At 43.3% G+C, this 12,718-nt stretch overlaps 8 non-coding genes and 9 pseudogenes across 8 annotated transcripts; all 17 read left to right on the plus strand.

Moving 5' to 3' along the window:
- Nucleotides 1–1,749: 1,749 nt before the first annotated feature.
- On the plus strand, nt 1,750–1,868 carry LOC138738326 (5S ribosomal RNA; annotated as a pseudogene).
- Nucleotides 1,869–2,207: 339 nt separating this feature from the next.
- On the plus strand, nt 2,208–2,326 carry LOC138738045 (5S ribosomal RNA). Its single transcript, XR_011341475.1, has one exon. It is a non-coding gene; the product is annotated as a 5S ribosomal RNA (ribosomal RNA).
- Nucleotides 2,327–2,665: 339 nt separating this feature from the next.
- Nucleotides 2,666–2,784, plus strand: LOC138737983 (5S ribosomal RNA). The gene has a single exon (XR_011341412.1). It is a non-coding gene; the product is annotated as a 5S ribosomal RNA (ribosomal RNA).
- A 651-nt stretch (nt 2,785–3,435) lies between these two features.
- On the plus strand, nt 3,436–3,554 carry LOC138738233 (5S ribosomal RNA; annotated as a pseudogene).
- A 341-nt stretch (nt 3,555–3,895) lies between these two features.
- LOC138737753 (5S ribosomal RNA) lies at nt 3,896–4,014 on the plus strand. Its single transcript, XR_011341205.1, has one exon. It is a non-coding gene; the product is annotated as a 5S ribosomal RNA (ribosomal RNA).
- A 651-nt stretch (nt 4,015–4,665) lies between these two features.
- On the plus strand, nt 4,666–4,784 carry LOC138738267 (5S ribosomal RNA; annotated as a pseudogene).
- Nucleotides 4,785–5,125: 341 nt separating this feature from the next.
- LOC138737911 (5S ribosomal RNA) lies at nt 5,126–5,244 on the plus strand. Its single transcript, XR_011341340.1, has one exon. It is a non-coding gene; the product is annotated as a 5S ribosomal RNA (ribosomal RNA).
- A 651-nt stretch (nt 5,245–5,895) lies between these two features.
- Nucleotides 5,896–6,014, plus strand: LOC138738047 (5S ribosomal RNA; annotated as a pseudogene).
- A 645-nt stretch (nt 6,015–6,659) lies between these two features.
- LOC138738169 (5S ribosomal RNA) lies at nt 6,660–6,778 on the plus strand (annotated as a pseudogene).
- Nucleotides 6,779–7,136: 358 nt separating this feature from the next.
- On the plus strand, nt 7,137–7,254 carry LOC138738303 (5S ribosomal RNA; annotated as a pseudogene).
- An 831-nt stretch (nt 7,255–8,085) lies between these two features.
- LOC138738046 (5S ribosomal RNA) lies at nt 8,086–8,204 on the plus strand. The gene has a single exon (XR_011341476.1). It is a non-coding gene; the product is annotated as a 5S ribosomal RNA (ribosomal RNA).
- Nucleotides 8,205–8,849: 645 nt separating this feature from the next.
- On the plus strand, nt 8,850–8,968 carry LOC138737880 (5S ribosomal RNA). Its single transcript, XR_011341310.1, has one exon. It is a non-coding gene; the product is annotated as a 5S ribosomal RNA (ribosomal RNA).
- Nucleotides 8,969–9,613: 645 nt separating this feature from the next.
- LOC138738010 (5S ribosomal RNA) lies at nt 9,614–9,732 on the plus strand. The gene has a single exon (XR_011341440.1). It is a non-coding gene; the product is annotated as a 5S ribosomal RNA (ribosomal RNA).
- Nucleotides 9,733–10,382: 650 nt separating this feature from the next.
- On the plus strand, nt 10,383–10,501 carry LOC138738172 (5S ribosomal RNA; annotated as a pseudogene).
- Nucleotides 10,502–10,843: 342 nt separating this feature from the next.
- Nucleotides 10,844–10,962, plus strand: LOC138738017 (5S ribosomal RNA). Its single transcript, XR_011341447.1, has one exon. It is a non-coding gene; the product is annotated as a 5S ribosomal RNA (ribosomal RNA).
- A 645-nt stretch (nt 10,963–11,607) lies between these two features.
- LOC138738234 (5S ribosomal RNA) lies at nt 11,608–11,726 on the plus strand (annotated as a pseudogene).
- Nucleotides 11,727–12,084: 358 nt separating this feature from the next.
- On the plus strand, nt 12,085–12,202 carry LOC138738304 (5S ribosomal RNA; annotated as a pseudogene).
- The last annotated feature ends 516 nt before the right edge of the window (nt 12,203–12,718 follow it).

Consider the following 12,718-nt stretch of genomic DNA (forward strand, 5'->3'; position numbering starts at 1 on the left):
TTTTTTGAGCTAGTAATTCTTGTGTCTCTTTAGTTTTTTTATTAGATTCCTCCAATTTCTTTTTTAAGTCTTCTACCTCCATTTCTGCTGCTATTGCCTGTTCTTCCATCTTGTCCATTTTTTTCCCCATTTCTGTTCAGGTCATATCCATTTTATTTATTTTCTTTTCTGTGTTGTTTATTCTTCTTCTTAAATCATTGAATTCCTGTGTTTGCCATTCTTTAAATGACTCCATGTATCCTCTAACAAGAGCAAGTATATCCTTTACCTTGCCTTTCCCTTTATCTATTTCACTGTATTCTTCCTCTTCTTCTTCCTCTGGGTTGGCCATCTGTTGTTTCTTTGATGCCCTTTCCTCCTCTTCTTTCTTGTTTCCATTGTCTTCTGTGGTCTCTTCTTGCTGCAGGTGTTCTGCAGCTGTCGTTGCCGGCTGTGGAGATCGACTCCCCAGCTGGTCCCCCCTCCCGTCGGTGTGTTTTTTTTCATGCGCGGTTGCGCACTTTTACTCGGCTCTGTGAGCCATTGTTGTAGTTCTTTTTCTACCGACCTGAGGTAGTGGGCTCCTCTCTCCACAGCGGGCCTCTTCGGACAGGTAAGGCCTTCACCTTTTTCCTCCGTTGTCTTCTCTTCCCCTCTTCTTTCCGTTGATTTTGATTTTTCTCCTTTTGTCTCCATCTTCTTTCCACCTTTATACTCACTTTTCTTTAACTTGTATTTCTGTGCCTTTGTATTTTCTCTTGTTTTTCCCGACTTTTCTGGAGAGGGCTGGAGTTCACCGTCCGGCCACTACTCCATCACGTGACTCCTCTCCGTTGGACGGGTTTAATGTATCTTAGATTCTGAAATTTAAATGAATGGGAGGGGAGGTAGGGAGGGTGGGATGGGAAGAGGGAAGGGGGGTAGAAAACAACACTGCATAGATTTGAAAAGGAAAATGTATGTATCTTGAACAATGTGGTTTATAGTGTGAAAAATAAAAAAATTTAAAAAAAAGAAAATATGTGGAATATATGCTTATGTACTATTCATTTTGTATACATGAATACAGTACTATGTAACAATTTAATATTTAGTTCATGGTGAAGGGAAAGAGTAATGTAAGTAAGGGGCAGCCACAGTATGTAGCAAAGTTGGCTGATTACAGTAGGTTTAGAATTGCCTGCTCCCAAAATACAAAAGAGAGGATATGTATGAAACAATTTAGTAGGAAGGTTAAAAGGAGGTGTTGATTAGATGGCCAGACAAGAACAAAGAGAATCCTGACAGAGACTGTCAGAAACAAAGAGAATGGAATAACTCAGTAAGAAGGCAGAAGGAGGTGTTGAGTAGAACAGAAGAACATGGCCAAATGAGAATAAAAAAATAATTAGAAATATCTGCGGCAAGAATTGATTTTTGATCAAAATAACAGGATATTCTGGCCTTGAGGATTAAGATGGGAGCTCTATAACCCAAGATATCTGCAGAGCAGGAAATTGCTTGTGATAAATCTTATGCAAGAAATCTAGCAAAGGAAGCCAACTTTTGTTCTGTATGATAAGTTTGACCAATAAAACTGGAGAGACTGGACAGTAGAGGTCAGTCTTGGGGAATAGCTCACTGTGCAGGTGACCTATGAACTAACAACTGAACCAGAGCTCTATTAAGCTATATTCTTCTACTGTGTAATAAACTGATTGTTAAACTGAATACCTTCAGTCAAACGACACATGGACTAAATTGAGGGTAGGGTAAAGCCAGAGTCTGACTGCCTACAACCATACTAGCATGAAAATGGCAGATCTTGTCTGATCTCAGAAGCTAAGTTGGCTCAGGCCTGGTCAGTACTTGGATGGGAGACCACCTGGGAATACCAAGTGACGTAGGCTTTTGGCTTTCACCACCCACCCATTTTTCTTTCTTTCGATTTATCTATCTGTCTCACTTTCTTTCTTTCTTTCTCTTCCTTTCATTCATTCTCTTTCAGGCTTTCTCATTCTTTCACTCATACTCACTCACTCACTGTCGCTCTGTCACTCACTTCTCTATCTCTCTCTCTCTGTCTCTCTCTCTCGCTCCCTCGGTCGATCTCTGCCTCACTTCTCATTCTCTTCCTCTTGGATTGGCTCTATTGAAATGTTTTGCTTGTCTCATTTGTCCTGCGTGTGCAGCGGCCATGTGTGTGTGCTGGTGAATTGGTTAAGTATTTTTGGAAGCAGGCATCTGCTGCCTACTGCCATACTAGCCTGAAAACGCCCGATCTCGTCTGATCTCGGAAGCTAAGCACGCTCAGGCCTGGTCAGTACTTGGATGGGAGACCACCTGGGAATACCAAGTGACGTAGGCTTTTGGCTTTCACCACCCACCCATTTTTCTTTCTTTCGATTTATCTATCTGTCTCACTTTCTTTCTTTCTTTCTCTTCCTTTCATTCATTCTCTTTCAGGCTTTCTCATTCTTTCACTCATACTCACTCACTCACTGTCGCTCTGTCACTCACTTCTCTATCTCTCTCTCTCTGTCTCTCTCTCTCGCTCCCTCGGTCGATCTCTGCCTCACTTCTCATTCTCTTCCTCTTGGATTGGCTCTATTGAAATGTTTTGCTTGTCTCATTTGTCCTGCGTGTGCAGCGGCCATGTGTGTGTGCTGGTGAATTGGTTAAGTATTTTTGGAAGCAGGCATCTGCTGCCTACTGCCATACTAGCCTGAAAACGCCCGATCTCGTCTGATCTCGGAAGCTAAGCACGCTCAGGCCTGGTCAGTACTTGGATGGGAGACCGCCTGGGAATACCAGGTGCCGTAGGCTTTTGCCTCTCACTACCAACCCATTTTTCTTCTATTCTGCTTCTCTCTCTCTCTCTTTCTCTATCTCTTTTTTCTCTTTCTTTCTCTCTTCCTTTCATTCCATCATTCATTCTCCTTTAATTCTTCTCATTCTTTCACATTATGCCTCATTCTATTTCTCAACCTACTTTGATGCACTCTTGCTTTCTTTCTCTCACTCACTCTTTCTCTATTTTATATCTCTCATACTCTCTCTCTTTTCTTTCCACTCTCTGTCACTCTCACTCTTTCTTTCTTTTATTCCTTCATTAATTCTTTCCCTTTTAATCCTTCTCATTCTTTAAGTAATCCTGCATCATTCTATCTCTTTCTTTTATCTACTTTCACACTCTCTGACTTTCTTGTCTCACTCACTTTTTCTCTATTTTCTATCTGTCACACTCTCACTTTACTTTTCTCTCTCTCACTCACTGTTGCTCTGTCTCTCTCTGTCTTTCACTCGCTCTCTCTCTCCCTCGGTCGCTCTCTGCCTCACTTCTCTCTCTCCTCCTCTCGGATTGGCTCTATTGAAATGTTTTGCTTGTCTTATTTGTTGTATTGTTCCTGAGTGTGCAGTGGCATATGTGTGTGTGCTGGTGAGTTGGTTAAGGGGTGTCAGAAGCAGGCACCTGCTGCCTACGGCCGTACTAGACTGAAAACGCCCGATCTCGTCTGATCTCGGAAGCTTACCAGGCTCAGGCCTGGTCGGTACTTGGAAGGGAGAGCGCCTGGGAATACCAGGTGCCGTAGGCTTTTGGCTTTCAGCACCCACCCATTTTTCTTTCTTTCGATTTATCTATCTGTCTCACTTTCTTTCTTTCTTTCTCTTCCTTTCATTCATTCTCTTTCAGTCTTTCTCATTCTTTCACTCATACTCACTCACTCACTGTCGCTCTGTCACTCACTTCTCTATCTCTCTCTCTCTCTGTCTCTCTCTCTCGCTCCCTCGGTCGCTCTCTGCCTCACTTCTCTTTCTCTTCCTCTTGGATTGGCTCTATTGAAATGTTTTGCTTGTCTCATTTGTCCTGCGTGTGCAGCGGCCATGTGTGTGTGCTGGTGAATTGGTTAAGTGTTGTCAGAAGCAGACACCTGCCGCCTACGGCCATACTAGCCTGAAAACGCCCGATCTCGTCTGATCTCGGAAGCTAAGCAGGCTCAGGCCTGGTCAGTACTTGGTTGGGAGACCGCCTGGGAATACCAGGTGCCGTAGGCTTTTGCCTCTCACTACCAACCCATTTTTCTTCTATTCTGCTTCTCTCTCTCTCTCTTTCTCTATCTCTTTTTTCTCTTTCTTTCTCTCTTCCTTTCATTCCATCATTCATTCTCCTTTAATTCTTCTCATTCTTTCACATTATGCCTCATTCTATTTCTCAACCTACTTTGATGCACTCTTGCTTTCTTTCTCTCACTCACTCTTTCTCTATTTTATATCTCTCATACTCTCTCTCTTTTCTTTCCACTCTCTGTCACTCTCACTCTTTCTTTCTTTTATTCCTTCATTAATTCTTTCCCTTTTAATCCTTCTCATTCTTTAAGTAATCCTGCATCATTCTATCTCTTTCTTTTATCTACTTTCACACTCTCTGACTTTCTTGTCTCACTCACTTTTTCTCTATTTTCTATCTGTCACACTCTCACTTTACTTTTCTCTCTCTCACTCACTGTTGCTCTGTCTCTCTCTGTCTTTCACTCGCTCTCTCTCTCCCTCGGTCGCTCTCTGCCTCACTTCTCTCTCTCCTCCTCTCGGATTGGCTCTATTGAAATGTTTTGCTTGTCTTATTTGTTGTATTGTTCCTGAGTGTGCAGTGGCATATGTGTGTGTGCTGGTGAGTTGGTTAAGGGGTGTCAGAAGCAGGCACCTGCTGCCTACGGCCGTACTAGACTGAAAACGCCCGATCTCGTCTGATCTCGGAAGCTTACCAGGCTCAGGCCTGGTCGGTACTTGGAAGGGAGAGTGCCTGGGAATACCAGGTGCCGTAGGCTTTTGGCTTTCAGCACCCACCCATTTTTCTTTCTTTCGATTTATCTATCTGTCTCACTTTCTTTCTTTCTTTCTCTTCCTTTCATTCATTCTCTTTCAGTCTTTCTCATTCTTTCACTCATACTCACTCACTCACTGTCGCTCTGTCACTCACTTCTCTATCTCTCTCTCTCTCTGTCTCTCTATCTCGCTCCCTCGGTCGCTCTCTGCCTCACTTCTCTTTCTCTTCCTCTTGGATTGGCTCTATTGAAATGTTTTGCTTGTCTCATTTGTCCTGCGTGTGCAGCGGCCATGTGTGTGTGCTGGTAAATTGGTTAAGTGTTGTCAGAAGCAGACACCTGCCGCCTATGGCCATACTAGCCTGAAAACGCCCGATCTCGTCTGATCTTGGAAGCTAAGCAGGCTCAGGCCTGATCAGTACTTGGTTGGGAGACCGCCTGGGAATACCAGGTGCCGTAGGCTTTTGCCTCTCACTACCAACCCATTTTTCTTCTATTCTGCTTCTCTCTCTCTCTCTTTCTCTATATCTTTTTTCTCTTTCTTTCTCTCTTCCTTTCATTCCATCATTCATTCTCCTTTAATTCTTCTCATTCTTTCACATTATGCCTCATTCTATTTCTCAACCTACTTTGATGCACTCTTGCTTTCTTTCTCTCACTCACTCTTACTCTATTTTATATCTCTCATACTCTCTCTCTTTTCTTTCCTCTCTCTGTCACTCTCACTCTTTCTTTCTTTTATTCCTTCATTAATTCTTTCCCTTTTAATCCTTCTCATTCTTTAAGTAATCCTGCATCATTCTATCTCTTTCTTTAATCTACTTTCACACTCTCTTAATTTCTTGTCTCACTCACTTTTGCTCTATTTTCTATCTGTCACACTGTCTCTTTACTTTTCTCTCTCTCACTCACTGTTGCTCTGTCTCTCTCTGTCTTTCACTCGCTTTCTCTCTCCCTCGGTCGCTCTCTGCCTCACTTCTCTCTCTCCTCCTCTCGGATTGGCTCTATTGAAATGTTTTGCTTGTCTTATTTGTTGTATTGTTCCTGAGTGTGCAGTGGCATATGTGTGTGTGCTGGTGAGTTGGTTAAGGGGTGTCAGAAGCAGGCACCTGCTGCCTACGGCCGTACTAGACTGAAAACGCCCGATCTCGTCTGATCTCGGAAGCTTACCAGGCTCAGGCCTGGTCGGTACTTGGTTGGGAGACCGCCTGGGAATACCAGGTGCCGTAGGCTTTTGCCTCCCACTACCAACCCATTTTTCTTCTATTCTGCTTCTCTCTCTCTCTCTTTCTCTATATCTTTTTTCTCTTTCTTTCTCTCTTCCTTTCATTCCATCATTCATTCTCCTTTAATTCTTCTCATTCTTTCACATTATGCCTCATTCTATTTCTCAACCTACTTTGATGCACTCTTGCTTTCTTTCTCTCACTCACTCTTTCTCTATTTTATATCTCTCATACTCTCTCTCTTTTCTTTCCTCTCTCTGTCACTCTCACTCTTTCTTTCTTTTATTCCTTCATTAATTCTTTCCCTTTTAATCCTTCTCATTCTTTAAGTAATCCTGCATCATTCTATCTCTTGCTTTGATCTACTTTCACACCCTCTTACTTTCTTCTCTCACTCACTTTTTCTCTATTTTCTATCTGTCACACTCTCTCTTTACTTTTATCTCTCTCAATCACTGTTGCTCTGTCTTTCTCTGTTTTTCACTCGCTCTCTCTCTCCCTCTGTCGCTCTCTGCTTCACTTCTCTCTCTCTAGGACTGTCTATATTGAAATGTTTTGCTTGTCTTATTTGTTGTATTGTTCCTGAGTGTGCAGTGGCATATGTGTGTGTGCTGGTGAGTTGGTTAAGGGGTGTCAGAAGCAGGCACCTGCTGCCTACGGCCGTACTAGCCTGAAAACGCCCGATCTCGTCTGATCTCGGAAGCTTACCAGGCTCAGGCCTGGTCGGTACTTGGATGGGAGAGCGCCTGGGAATACCAGGTGCCATAGGCTTTTGGCTTTCAGCACCCACCCATTTTTCTTTCTTTCGATTTATCTATTTGTCTCACTTTCTTTCTTTCTTTCTTTCTCTTCCTTTCATTCCTCCATTCATTCATTCTCTTTCAGTCTTTCTCATTCTTTCACTCATACTCACTCACTCATTGTCGCTCTGTCACTCACTTCTCTATCTCTCTCTCTCTCTCTCTCTCTCTCTCGCTCCCTCTGTTGCTCTCTGCCTCACTTCTCATTCTCTTCCTCTTGGATTGGCTCTATTGAAATGTTTTGCTTGTCTTATTAGTCCTGAGTGTGCAGCGGCACATGTGTGTGTGCTTGTGAATTGGTTAAGTGTTGTTGGAAGCAGGCACCTGCTGCCTACGGCTGGACTAGACTGAAAACGCCCGATCTCGTATGATCTCGGAAGCTAAGCAGGCTCAGGCCTGGTCAGTAATGGATGGGAGAGCGCCTGGGAATACCATGTGCCGTAGGCTTTTGGCTTTCAGCACCCACCCATTTTCCTTTCTTTCGATTTATCTATCTGTCTCACTTTCTTTCTTTCTTTCTCTTCCTTCCATTCATTCTCTTTCAGTCTTTCTCATTCTTTCACTCATACTCACTCACTCACTGTCGCTCTGTCACTCACTTCTCTATCTCTCTCTCTCTCTGTCTCTCTCTCTCACTCCCTCGGTCGCTCTCTGCCTCACTTCTCTTTCTCTTCCTCTTGGATTGGCTCTATTGAAATGTTTTGCTTGTCTTATTTGTCCTGAGTGTGCAGCGGTACATGTGTGTGTGCTTGTGAATTGGTTAAGTGTTGTTGGAAGCAGGCACCTGCTGCCTAAGGCCGGACTAGTGATATGTATGTGGGTAAAGACAAAAATGGACTGAGGGATGAAGACGGGTAAGGAGGGTAAAAACGACCACAATTGATATGTATGCGGGAAAAGAAGTATAAGAGTGAATAGAGACAATGGGCATATGTGAAAGTATTCTTCTCATTCTTCAAGTAATCCTGCATCATTCTATCTCTTTCTTTTATCTACTTTTACACTCTCTTACTTTCTTCTCTCACTCACTTTTGCTCTATTTTCTATCTGTCACACTCTCTCTTTACTTTTCTCTCTCTCACTCACTGTTGCTCTGTCTCTCTCTGTCTTTCACTCGCTCTCTCTCTCCATCGGTCGCTCACTGCCTCACTTCTCTTTCTCTTCCTCTTGGATTGGCTCTATTGAAATGTTTTGCTTGTCTCATTTGTCCTGCGTGTGCAGCGGCCATGTGTGTGTGCTGGTGAATTGGTTAAGTGTTGTCAGAAGCAGACACCTGCTGCCTACGGCCATACTAGCCTGAAAACGCCCGATCTCGTCTGATCTCGGAAGCTAAGCAGGCTCAGGCCTGGTCAGTACTTGGATGGGAGACCGCCTGGGAATACCAGGTGCCGTAGGCTTTTGCCTCTCACTACCAACCCATTTTTCTTCTATTCTGCTTCTCTCTCTCTCTCTTTCTCTATATCTTTTTTCTCTTTCTTTCTCTCTTCCTTTCATTCCATCATTCATTCTCCTTTAATTCTTCTCATTCTTTCACATTATGCCTCATTCTATTTCTCAACCTACTTTGATGCACTCTTGCTTTCTTTCTCTCACTCACTCTTTCTCTATTTTATATCTCTCATACTCTCTCTCTTTTCTTTCCAATCTCTGTCACTCTCACTCTTTCTTTCTTTTATTCCTTCATTAATTCTTTCCCTTTTAATCCTTCTCATTCTTTAAGTAATCCTGCATCATTCTATCTCTTGCTTTGATCTACTTTCACACTCTCTTACTTTCTTCTCTCACTCACTTTTTCTCTATTTTCTATCTGTCACACTCTCTCTTTACTTTTATCTCTCTCAATCACTGTTGCTCTGTCTCTCTCTGTTTTTCACTCACTCTCTCTCTCCCTCTGTCGCTCTCTGCTTCACTTCTCTCTCTCTAGGACTGTCTATATTGAAATGTTTTGCTTGTCTTATTTGTTGTATTGTTCCTGAGTGTGCAGTGGCATATGTGTGTGTGCTGGTGAGTTGGTTAAGGGGTGTCAGAAGCAGGCACCTGCCGCCTACGGCCATACTAGCCTGAAAACGCCTGATCTCGTCTGATCTCGGAAGCTAAGCACGCTCAGGCCTGGTCAGTACTTGGATGGGAGACCGCCTGGGAATACCAGGTGCCGTAGGCTTTTGCCTCTCACTACCAACCCATTTTTCTTCTATTCTGCTTCTCTCTCTCTCTCTTTCTCTATATCTTTTTTCTCTTTCTTTCTCTCTTCCTTTCATTCCATCATTCATTCTCCTTTAATTCTTCTCATTCTTTCACATTATGCCTCATTCTATTTCTCAACCTACTTTGATGCACTCTTGCTTTCTTTCTCTCACTCACTCTTTCTCTATTTTATATCTCTCATACTCTCTCTCTTTTCTTTCCAATCTCTGTCACTCTCACTCTTTCTTTCTTTTATTCCTTCATTAATTCTTTCCCTTTTAATCCTTCTCATTCTTTAAGTAATCCTGCATCATTCTATCTCTTGCTTTGATCTACTTTCACACTCTCTTACTTTCTTCTCTCACTCACTTTTTCTCTATTTTCTATCTGTCACACTCTCTCTTTACTTTTATCTCTCTCAATCACTGTTGCTCTGTCTCTCTCTGTTTTTCACTCACTCTCTCTCTCCCTCTGTCGCTCTCTGCTTCACTTCTCTCTCTCTAGGACTGTCTATATTGAAATGTTTTGCTTGTCTTATTTGTTGTATTGTTCCTGAGTGTGCAGTGGCATATGTGTGTGTGCTGGTGAGTTGGTTAAGGGGTGTCAGAAGCAGGCACCTGCCGCCTACGGCCATACTAGCCTGAAAACGCCTGATCTCGTCTGATCTCGGAAGCTAAGCACGCTCAGTCCTGGTCAGTACTTGGATGGGAGACCGCCTGGGAATACCAGGTGCCGTAGGCTTTTGCCTCTCACTACCAACCCATTTTTCTTCTATTCTGCTTCTCTCTCTCTCTCTTTCCCTATATCTTTTTTCTCTTTCCTTCTCTCTTCCTTTCATTCCATCATTCATTCTCCTTTAATCCTTCTCATTCTTTCACATTATGCCTCATTCTATTTCTCAACCTACTTTGATGCACTCTTGCTTTCTTCTCTCACTCACTCTTTCTCTATTTTATATCTCTCATACTCTCTCTCTTTTCTTTCCTCTCTCTGTCACTCTCACTCTTTCTTTCTTTTATTCCTTCATTAATACTTTCCCTTTTAATCCTTCTCATTCTTTAAGTAATCCTGCATCATTCTATCTCTTTCTTTAATCTACTTTCACACTCTCTTACTTTCTTGTCTCACTCACTTTTGCTCTATTTTCTATCTGTCACACTCTCTCTTTACTTTTCTCTCTCTCACTCACTGTTGCTCTGTCTCTCTCTGTCTTTCACTCGCTCTCTCTCTCCCTCGGTCGCTCTCTGCCTCACTTCTCTCTCTCCTCCTCTCGGATTGGCTCTATTGAAATGTTTTGCTTGTCTTATTTGTTGTATTGTTCCTGAGTGTGCAGTGGCATATGTGTGTGTGCTGGTGAGTTGGTTAAGGGGTGTCAGAAGCAGGCACCTGCTGCCTACGGCCGTACTAGACTGAAAACGCCCGATCTCGTCTGATCTCGGAAGCTTACCAGGCTCAGGCCTGGTCGGTACTTGGATGGGAGAGCGCCTGGGAATACCAGGTGCCGTAGGCTTTTGGCTTTCAGCACCCACCCATTTTTCTTTCTTTCGATTTATCTATCTGTCTCACTTTCTTTCTTTCTTTCTCTTCCTTTCATTCATTCTCTTTCAGTCTTTCTCATTCTTTCACTCATACTCACTCACTCACTGTCGCTCTGTCACTCACTTCTCTATCTCTCTCTCTCTCTGTCTCTCTCTCTCGCTCCCTCGGTCGCTCTCTGCCTCACTTCTCTTTCTCTTCCTCTTGGATTGGCTCTATTGAAATGTTTTGCTTGTCTTATTTGTCCTGCGTGTGCAGCAGCACATGTGTGTGTGCTGTTGAATTGGTTAAGTGTTGTCAGAAGTAGACACCTGCCGCCTACGGTCATACTAGCCTGAAAACGCCCGATCTCGTCTGATCTCGGAAGCTAAGCAGGCTCAGGCCTGGTCAGTACTTGGATGGGAGACCGCCTGGGAATACCAGGTGCCGTAGGCTTTTGCCTCTCACTACCAACCCATTTTTCTTCTATTCTGCTTCTCTCTCTCTCTCTTTCTCTATATCTTTTTTCTCTTTCTTTCTCTCTTCCTTTCATTCCATCATTCATTCTCCTTTAATTCTTCTCATTCTTTCACATTATGCCTCATTCTATTTCTCAACCTACTTTGATGCACTCTTGCTTTCTTTCTCTCACTCACTCTTTCTCTATTTTATATCTCTCATACTCTCTCTCTTTTCTTTCCTCTCTCTGTCACTCTCACTCTTTCTTTCTTTTATTCCTTCCTTAATTCTTTCCCTTTTAATCCTTCTCATTCTTTAAGTAATCCTGCATCATTCTATCTCTTGCTTTGATCTACTTTCACACCCTCTTACTTTCTTCTCTCACTCACTTTTTCTCTATTTTCTATCTGTCACACTCTCTCTTTACTTTTATCTCTCTCAATCACTGTTGCTCTGTCTTTCTCTGTTTTTCACTCGCTCTCTCTCTCCCTCTGTCGCTCTCTGCTTCACTTCTCTCTCTCTAGGACTGTCTATATTGAAATGTTTTGCTTGTCTTATTTGTTGTATTGTTCCTGAGTGTGCAGTGGCATATGTGTGTGTGCTGGTGAGTTGGTTAAGGGGTGTCAGAAGCAGGCACCTGCTGCCTACGGCCGTACTAGACTGAAAACGCCCGATCTCGTCTGATCTCGGAAGCTTACCAGGCTCAGGCCTGGTCGGTACTTGGATGGGAGAGCGCCTGGGAATACCAGGTGCCATAGGCTTTTGGCTTTCAGCACCCACCCATTTTTCTTTCTTTCGATTTATCTATTTGTCTCACTTTCTTTCTTTCTTTCTTTCTCTTCCTTTCATTCCTCCATTCATTCATTCTCTTTCAGTCTTTCTCATTCTTTCACTCATACTCACTCACTCATTGTCGCTCTGTCACTCACTTCTCTATCTCTCTCTCTCTCTCTCTCTCTCTCTCGCTCCCTCTGTTGCTCTCTGCCTCACTTCTCATTCTCTTCCTCTTGGATTGGCTCTATTGAAATGTTTTGCTTGTCTTATTAGTCCTGAGTGTGCAGCGGCACATGTGTGTGTGCTTGTGAATTGGTTAAGTGTTGTTGGAAGCAGGCACCTGCTGCCTACGGCTGGACTAGACTGAAAACGCCCGATCTCGTATGATCTCGGAAGCTAAGCAGGCTCAGGCCTGGTCAGTAATGGATGGGAGAGCGCCTGGGAATACCATGTGCCGTAGGCTTTTGGCTTTCAGCACCCACCCATTTTCCTTTCTTTCGATTTATCTATCTGTCTCACTTTCTTTCTTTCTTTCTCTTCCATTCATTCTCTTTCAGTCTTTCTCATTCTTTCACTCATACTCACTCACTCACTGTCGCTCTGTCACTCACTTCTCTATCTCTCTGTCAATCGCTCTCTCTCTCTCTCTCTCTCTCTGTCTCTCTCTCTCACTCCCTCGGTCGCTCTCTGCCTCACTTCTCTTTCTCTTCCTCTTGGATTGGCTCTATTGAAATGTTTTGCTTGTCTTATTTGTCCTGAGTGTGCAGCGGTACATGTGTGTGTGCTTGTGAATTGGTTAAGTGTTGTTGGAAGCAGGCACCTGCTGCCTAAGGCCGGACTAGTGATATGTATGTGGGTAAAGACAAAAATAGACTGAGGGATGAAGACGGGTAAGGAGGGTAAAAACGACCACAATTGATATGTATGCGGGAAAAGAGGTATAAGAGTGAATAGAGACAATGGGCATATGTGAAAGTAT

The sequence above is a fragment of the Narcine bancroftii genome, chromosome 6 (assembly GCF_036971445.1).
Source record: "Narcine bancroftii isolate sNarBan1 chromosome 6, sNarBan1.hap1, whole genome shotgun sequence".
NCBI classification, from domain to species: Eukaryota; Metazoa; Chordata; class Chondrichthyes; order Torpediniformes; family Narcinidae; genus Narcine; species Narcine bancroftii.